The sequence below is a fragment of the Coptis chinensis genome, chromosome 4 (genome assembly GCF_015680905.1).
Source record: "Coptis chinensis isolate HL-2020 chromosome 4, ASM1568090v1, whole genome shotgun sequence".
NCBI lineage: Eukaryota > Viridiplantae > Streptophyta > Magnoliopsida > Ranunculales > Ranunculaceae > Coptis > Coptis chinensis.
In genome coordinates this window covers 10,126,427-10,134,223 of record NC_141459.1, presented here as the reverse complement: position 1 = coordinate 10,134,223, position 7,797 = coordinate 10,126,427, and positions in this window count along the sequence as shown.

Here is a 7,797-nt window from a genome sequence, read left to right as displayed (position 1 = left end):
CATCCCTTCTGCTCTCTTTCTCTCTATGCTTGCATTTCCCGTCCCATGTTCATTCTGGGGAACTTCTACTGCTCCTACTAACAATCTCATCTCAAAAGTACCGTTGTATTATATATTTACATACAGCTATATATCTTTGCTCTGACTTTTTGTTACATTCAAGTGTAAATTTTTTTGAGCATTCTAACATTCCATGGTTTCTCTACCAACTTGCCCTCCTTGGGCTGCACCTTGTAGGTTCCTGCTCCTCCTATATCTACCACGGTATATGGTCCCTCCCAGTTCGGACCCAACTTATAACACCCCGTCTTTTAATTTCTTTTCCTATAATAATATTAATATTAATAATAATAATAATAATAATAATAATAATGTAAATAAATAAAACAGAGATAAGATATCCAGTAGTTTTGGATAAAAGCCCGTAAGTAAGTAGATAAGTCTAAAACCCTTGTTTTCGGGGAGGTTTTAAAAACTAGAAAAAAATAGAGTTTTCTCACGAGAGTTTCTGGGGGAAAACACAGCGAGGGTTTAAAAAAAAAAATGGAGAGTTTTACTGAAAAGTTTTGAACGAGGAAGATTATTTTTTCGCGTGACAATAGACGTCGGGCTTTCGGGGTTTCGCTTCCGGGAAGCAGTTCGGTTTTAAATCGGTGAGTAGTCATAATATGTTATATTTCTTTTATTGGTTTCGATTAATCATATCAGTAATGCCGTTTTCTCTAATTGCAATATTGCCGACTCTGTTAATGGTTAGATACCATTTTGAACCACTGCAATAGATAAACTAGGACGACTTTTGGCATTTAAACTGTCGAAGTCTGGACACCGGTGGCTAATGGCGTCGCCATCAGCAGCACCAAACCGTTCTTTGTTTTTTTTAAAGTATGGTTTTTTATTTGATTTGTGGTAATGTTGAATTGTAAACTTTGAATGTTTATTGATGATGTTTGGTTGTGGTAGTGAAGAGTTGGGTATTGAATTGGTGTTTGGGTTGATTGGGTGAGGGGAAGCCTTGAAACAGCCATTAATGGCGTTCGACCAAGATCCAAACCGTTCCGATTTTTAATGTGTTGTTTGAATGTTTTGTTGTTTGGATTTTGTTGGGACATTGTTGTTGGGTTGAGGTGAATGGGTTGGCGGTGGATTGGGTGTTGGAGAAGAGCTGTCGAAGCTCCAAAGCTTTGTTAATGGCGTGGGATGCGATTTTTGCATTATAACGAAATCATGAATTGTTAGGATAGGTGTGTAGGTGGTTTTGTGGGGATGAAAACCGCTGGGTTTGTTTTAGTTATCAATGGCCGGTGGTGGCTGCATCGGTGGTGGAGGCATTGGTGGAAATTTGAGAGGAAGGAGATGAACAGTAGCAAAAACGACTTTGGGCTTAGGCCAAAATCGTGGTGGGCTAATATCTTTTTACTTTTGGATTTTTATTTTTGGCTTAAGTTAGACTATGGGCTTTAGGCTTTGGGCTTTTGGGGTTAGAAGAGTTTAACCATGGTTGACTTTGACAGTTGACCAGAGTTGACTTTGACTGTTGACCAAAGTTGACTTTGACTTTGACCAGGGTTGACCTTGACCAAGTGACCCGAAAATTTGACTTTTTCCTAAAATTATGATTCGGTCTATTAGGATAAGTCTAGGACAATTAGCATGTTTGACTTAGGCTAGGACCTTTCTAAATATACTTGTGTACGTGTATTTACTGCTTTGTGATTTTTCAGTCTTTTACGATACACACGTTATGACACTTATACATCCATGAAATTAATAACGCGTAAACCAAAAATACTTGAATCAAGATATTCTTTTGTTCTCTGAAATAATATATACAATAAATTTCAATAATGCGTAAACAAAACTTACCGCACCCTTTTAGAACTCTCCACGCCTCAAGTTTTGGAATTAAGTTTATGACTGATGAAGTCATATGTTAGGTGGGCATTTATTGAATGTGCCATAAATGGCCCGTTAGTGTTATATAAGGGTATTCATTGAATGTGCCATGAATGACCAGATGGTTTGGACTGCCCTAAAGAGGAACTAAGGTATTCGCCTTGCGGGTTAGTTGTATTCCTTGAGTGTACGGGAATGTAGGATTGGGTATTCCTTGAATGTGGCAGGAATGACCCAGGGCATTCATTGAATGTGCCATGAATGGCCCATTAGTGATATGATAGGTATTCCTTGAATGTGGCGGGAATGACCTAAGGTGTTCATTGAATGTGTCATGAATGACCTGAGTTTTTGTGCCCAAAAGAGGTCGTGGAAATATGTGTATGAAAGCCCGAGAGATGGCTATGATATTGTGGTATTTGGCGGGAGAGAGGCACACAGGAATGTGTGATTTGGCAAATGTGTGGAGTGCAAATCGTGGAGTAGGTATTAAAGGGTGGGTGTATAAGAAAAGTAATTGATTAATTGACAAGAGAAATTGATTTGATTATGCGAGTGTGTTTGGGCTTACTTTTGAATCCATATAGGATATCTACATATGTTATATACAAGTTCTAACTTTCTTTTGCAGGAGGGTAGGACTTAATAATATTTTTGCAGGGACACGGTCCTACCCTTATACAGCGGCGGACATCGGTAAGTATAATTCAATTATTTAGATATTAAAATGAGTTATTAGAATGAGTTAATAAAATGAAAGTTAATAAAATGAAAGTTTTGCTTGGGAAGAAACTATGCCGATTGAGATGACAGAACTACCTGTCTTCCAAGCTGAGAATGATTAGGTTATGATAGATTTAAAGTGTTAGTTGGATAAGTAAAGTTTAAAATGTTTATATGTAGTTAGTCTACTCATACCAGCAAATTCTATTTTGCTGACCCATGTTTGCTTTGTTTTGGCAACGTGGGTGTGTTCTTGGGAACATAGGTGGAAGGCAGTGGAACCGCGGCGTGTGATTGGGATTCTTCCCTGGAGCAGTCCGTTAGTTTTCTTTTAGGTCTGATTCCTATTGGAAGGATGTAATAACGTAGTTTACCTTTTTCATGGCATGAGAACATGGTAGTGAGGAATTTTATTCTGAGAGTTTGTTTAATATTTTATTTGGAAGGATGTTATCTTAATAAAGAAGTTGCGGATAATTATTGGGATTATTTTATTTTAAGTTGTTTCTTTTATGACATGGCTATTAGGGTTTGTATGTGTAGTATCCTCCGTCATAGTCTGGGTTTTTAAACAAGTAAACCTAGTGATATTTGAGATATTTATATTTCAAATATTCACTTTGTTATTGTTTAGAAATTCGGGCTATGACATTTGGTATCAGAGCCAGGTTAGCTTAGTGTTGGAAAGTCTAAGTGATCCTCGGATGTGGAATATGGGTTATAGTATTGAGAGTTTTGGATATATGTGAATATTAATGGGAGTTTTGTTTGAACTGTAGATCATGGTTGAGACACGTAATGGTAATACTACTGGACCTGCAGTGAACACTCCAGTACAGATGTCAGGAGGACAGTTGAATCAGTTGTTGCAGGCTATGCAGAATAACCATCATGTTCAGGGAGATCCTTTTGCTAAGCGCAATAAGGAGTTTGGTACTCTTGGTGGGCAGCGATTTACTGGTGTTGGGAATGCGATTGCAGCGGAGTCTTGGATTCAAAGTTGTGAAAATGTATTTAAGCGTATGCAGCTTACTGAGATTCAGAAGCAGGAGTTGGCAGCTCACCAACTTGATGACGCTGCTAGGTTTTGGTGGCGAGCTCTTACCCCTAGTCTGGACACTAGAACTTTGACTTGGGAAGACTTCAAGATTAGATTTGAGAGTAAGTTCATTCCAGAGGCAGTAAAAGAGCAGTTGGCTCAACAGTTCTCTGAGTTGACTCAAGACGGGAAGTCGGTGACTAGGTATGTGACCAAGTTTAATGAGTTATCGAGGTTTGCTCCCTATCTTGTGGATACTGACAAGAAGAAAAACCAAAAGTTCATACGTGGGTTAGAGAGTCACTTGTCCGGCAAGTTGATTCCTTTTGATGGGGACACTTTTGATCGTGTGTTGGACTTGGCCTTGAGATATGAGGAGCAGAATGCAGCCCTAAGAGAGTCGAGGGGGAAGAGGAAGTTTGGTGAGATACCAGTTGTTGGTCCTAGGCCTTTTGAGAGCAGGCAGCCGAATAGGTTTAGGCCTTATGATATACCTCAGAGGGGTCCATTTCAGAGACCACCATCCCAGGGGTTTCAGGGAGGATTTCATCAGCAGGGTGTATTCCGACCCCAGGGAGGATTTCATCAGCAGGGTGGTTATAGGCCACCGGGCGGTGGATGCTATAGACCTCGGGGAATCGGTGGTCGGCGGGGTCCCCAAACTTCGTGGTCGAGCTCCCGCTCTTCCGTATCGACCAAAGATCATTACTTTTTACCGCACCAAAGACCAATGCTCAGAGCCATAGTTCCTGTTGAAAGGGCTTGCTAGGAGTGTAAGCAGGTGGGGCATTTATCTCGTTATTGCCCTACCAAGCAGGGAAATCAGCAGAACAGAGCACCAGCACCAGTCACTCGTGCTAGAGCCTATGTAGCTATGCCAGGACCTGGGAATGTTGAAGGTACCTTTAGTTCTTCTCAGTTTACATTCAGAGTTTTGTTTGATTCGGGTGCTTCACATTCCTTTATATCTCGTCAGTATGTTGAGAAAGAAAGTTTTAAAACTACCCTTTTGTCTAAGCCCTTGTGTGTTGAGACACCGTTAGGAGGTTCTGTTACCTTGTATGACGAGTGCAAAGGTTTTAAGTTATGTTTCTTAGAACGTGTCTTTATGGTAGACTTGATCGTTTTGGGGTTTGAGGGTTTCCATTTCATACTTGGTATGGATTGGTTGACGCATTATCATGTTACCTTGGACTGTGCGAGGAGGGAGGTTATAGTGAATACACCTGGCATGCCAAAGTTGATTCACACCTGTGTTAGTAAGGAGGACTCGGTGATGTCTAGTTTCCTGTGCTCTATAGAGATACCCACCAGGGATATCGTGATGATGTGGAAGTAGTGAGAGACTTGAAGATGTTTTTCAGGAGATTTCGGGGTTGCCACCCAAGAGGGAGGTGGAGTTTAGAGTATAGACTTGTTACCGGGGACTGCACGGTTTCAAAGTCGGGCTTACGAGGTTGGCACCTAAGCTATTGGATCTAAAATGAAAGTGCAAGCCGAGGAATTACTCAAGAAGGGTAAAGAGTTTAATGTTTAATGATTTTGTTTTGGCTTAACCATATCTTTTTGAGTATATGAGTTTGAATCTTTTAAGGTGTGTATGACCGGGTTCATACGACCGAGCAACTCACCATGGGGTGTACCGCTATTTTTGTTTCAAAGAAGGATGGTACTTTGAGGATGTGTATTGACTTGAGGGGATTTGGACCGGTGACTATAAAAATAAGTATCCGCTTCCTAGGATTGATGATTTGTTGGACCCGGTTGAAAGGGGCTAAAATATTTTCAAAGTTTGATTTAAATTTGGTTATTATCGGATGGGAGTTGAAGAGAAGAGTATTCCTTTTCTGCATTTAGAACTTCGGTATGGGTTGTATGAGTTTTCGCGGATGCCTTTTGGGTTGTGAATGCACCGCATTCTTTATAGACTGATGAATCGTATTTTCAGACCCTTTTGGATAAATTTGTGATTGTTTTCATTGATGACATTTTAGTGTATTCACAAAAACACGAGAAGAACATAAGATGCATTTGAAGATAGTGATGCTGAGGCGTTAGGGAACGAAGTTGTATGCTAAGTTTAGCAAGTGCCATTTTGGGAAGAAGAAATTCGTTTCACGGGACACGTGGTATCTAGTGAAGGGATTCTTTGTAGACCACGAGAAGGTTCTTTGCAAGTGAAAGAATGGAAACAACCAACCAGCATTACGAGAGATTAGAAGTTTCTTGGGGTTATTTGGATATTATCGGAGATTTATTGAGAAGTTCTCACTTATTGCAGCTCGCTCACCAAGTTAACTAGGAAAGATGTGAAGTTTATGTGGACTAATGATTGTGAGAAAGCTTTCCTAGAATTGAAGCAGAGGTTGACTCTGACTCAATTCTAGTAATCCGACTATTGGCGGAAAGCTAGTGGTTTTACTGGATGCTAGTGGAACTGGTTTGGGTTGTGTGTTAATGCAAGACCGAGGAAGGTGGTGTCGTATGCTTCACGACGGTTGAAGATACACGAGAGACGTTATCCTACTCATGATCTGGAGTTAGCGGCAGTGGTTTTTGCTTTGAAGGTGTGGAGACATTATTTATATGGTGAGAAGTTCAAGCTTTACACAGATCACAAGAGTTTGAAGTATCTTTATTCACAGAAGGAGTTGAATATGAGACAGCAGAGATGGATGGAGTTCATAAGTAGTTATGACTTTGAGATTCAGTATCACCCAGGCAAGGGCAATGTAGTTGCGGATGCACTTAGTCGATTGCCTGGTGTTTTGACCACTCTTATGGTGCAAGAGTGGAAGAGTTTAGAGACTATAGCAGCTTATGATGTTCGGACTACACCAGATACAGATGAGGGGTATATATGTAGTTTGGAGGTTAAGCCGGTGATTTTCGATGAAGTGATTGCCATGCAACCACGAGACCGATTTCTTTTGAGTCGGTTGGATGATCGGTCATTGATATTTTAGATGATTGTCCGTCGATTGGGCGTGGATTACGATGGAGGATTGAGATTTCATGAGAGATTATGTGTACGATGATGCGAGAGTTAAAGAAGGAAATATTATATGAAGCTCATCGTTCTCGGTTTACAATTCATCTTGGAGGAACGAAGATGTACCAAGACTTGAAGAGGACCTTTTGGTGGGAAGGAATGAAAAGAGATGTCGGAGAATATATTTCTCAGTGTTTAACTTGTCGGCGAGGTTAAAGTGAGAGCATCGAGGCCATACGGATTATTGCAGCCATTAGAGATACCGATGTGGAAATGGGAGCACATTTCTATGGATTTCATTGATGGTTTGCCTAAGTCTCGGAGAGGTAATGAATCTATTTGGGTTATTGTTGATCGTCTAACGAAATCTGCTCATTTCATTCCTATTGACGTACGTAGAAGTACAGATAAGTTGGTTTCCTTGTACATTCGGGAAGTGGTCAGGTTACATGGGATTCCAGTAAGTATTGTTTCAGATCGAGATCCTTTGTTCACTTCCGAGTTTTGGAAGAGTTTTTCAGCGTGCTATGGGCACTAGTTTGGCGATAGTCACGCTTATCATCCCCGCAGACGGATGGAATGACGGCCGGAGGGTGAATCAGATATTAGAAGATATGTTACGCTCTTATGTAATGGATTTTGGTGGAGGATGGGAGGAGCATTTACCTTTGGTGGAGTTTGCATATAATAACAGTTTCCAGTCGAGCATTGGTATGGCACCCTTTGAGGCTTTGTATGGGCGTCCATGTCGATCACCTGCTTGTTGGCGGATGTGGGAGACCGAGTATTGCTTGGGCCTGAGATAGTGAGAGAGAGACATCCGAAGCAGTTAAAGTCATTAGAGAAAGGATTAAGACAACACAGAGTAGGCAGAAAAGTTATGCAGATTTGAAGAGGAAACGGGTAGAGTTTTCTATAGGCGATTTTGTGTTTTTGAAGGTTTCCCCTGTGAGAGGAGTTATGAGGTTTGGCATGAAAGGAAAGTTGAGTCCACGATATATTGGACCATATGAGATAGTAGCCTCCGTTGGTAGTTTGGCGTATCGTCTTGCTTTGCCACCTAACTTAGCGATGATTCACGATGTCTTCCACGTGTCTATGCTACGGAAATGTGTGAAAGATCCTACTGAGGTTGTTCAGCCAGCAG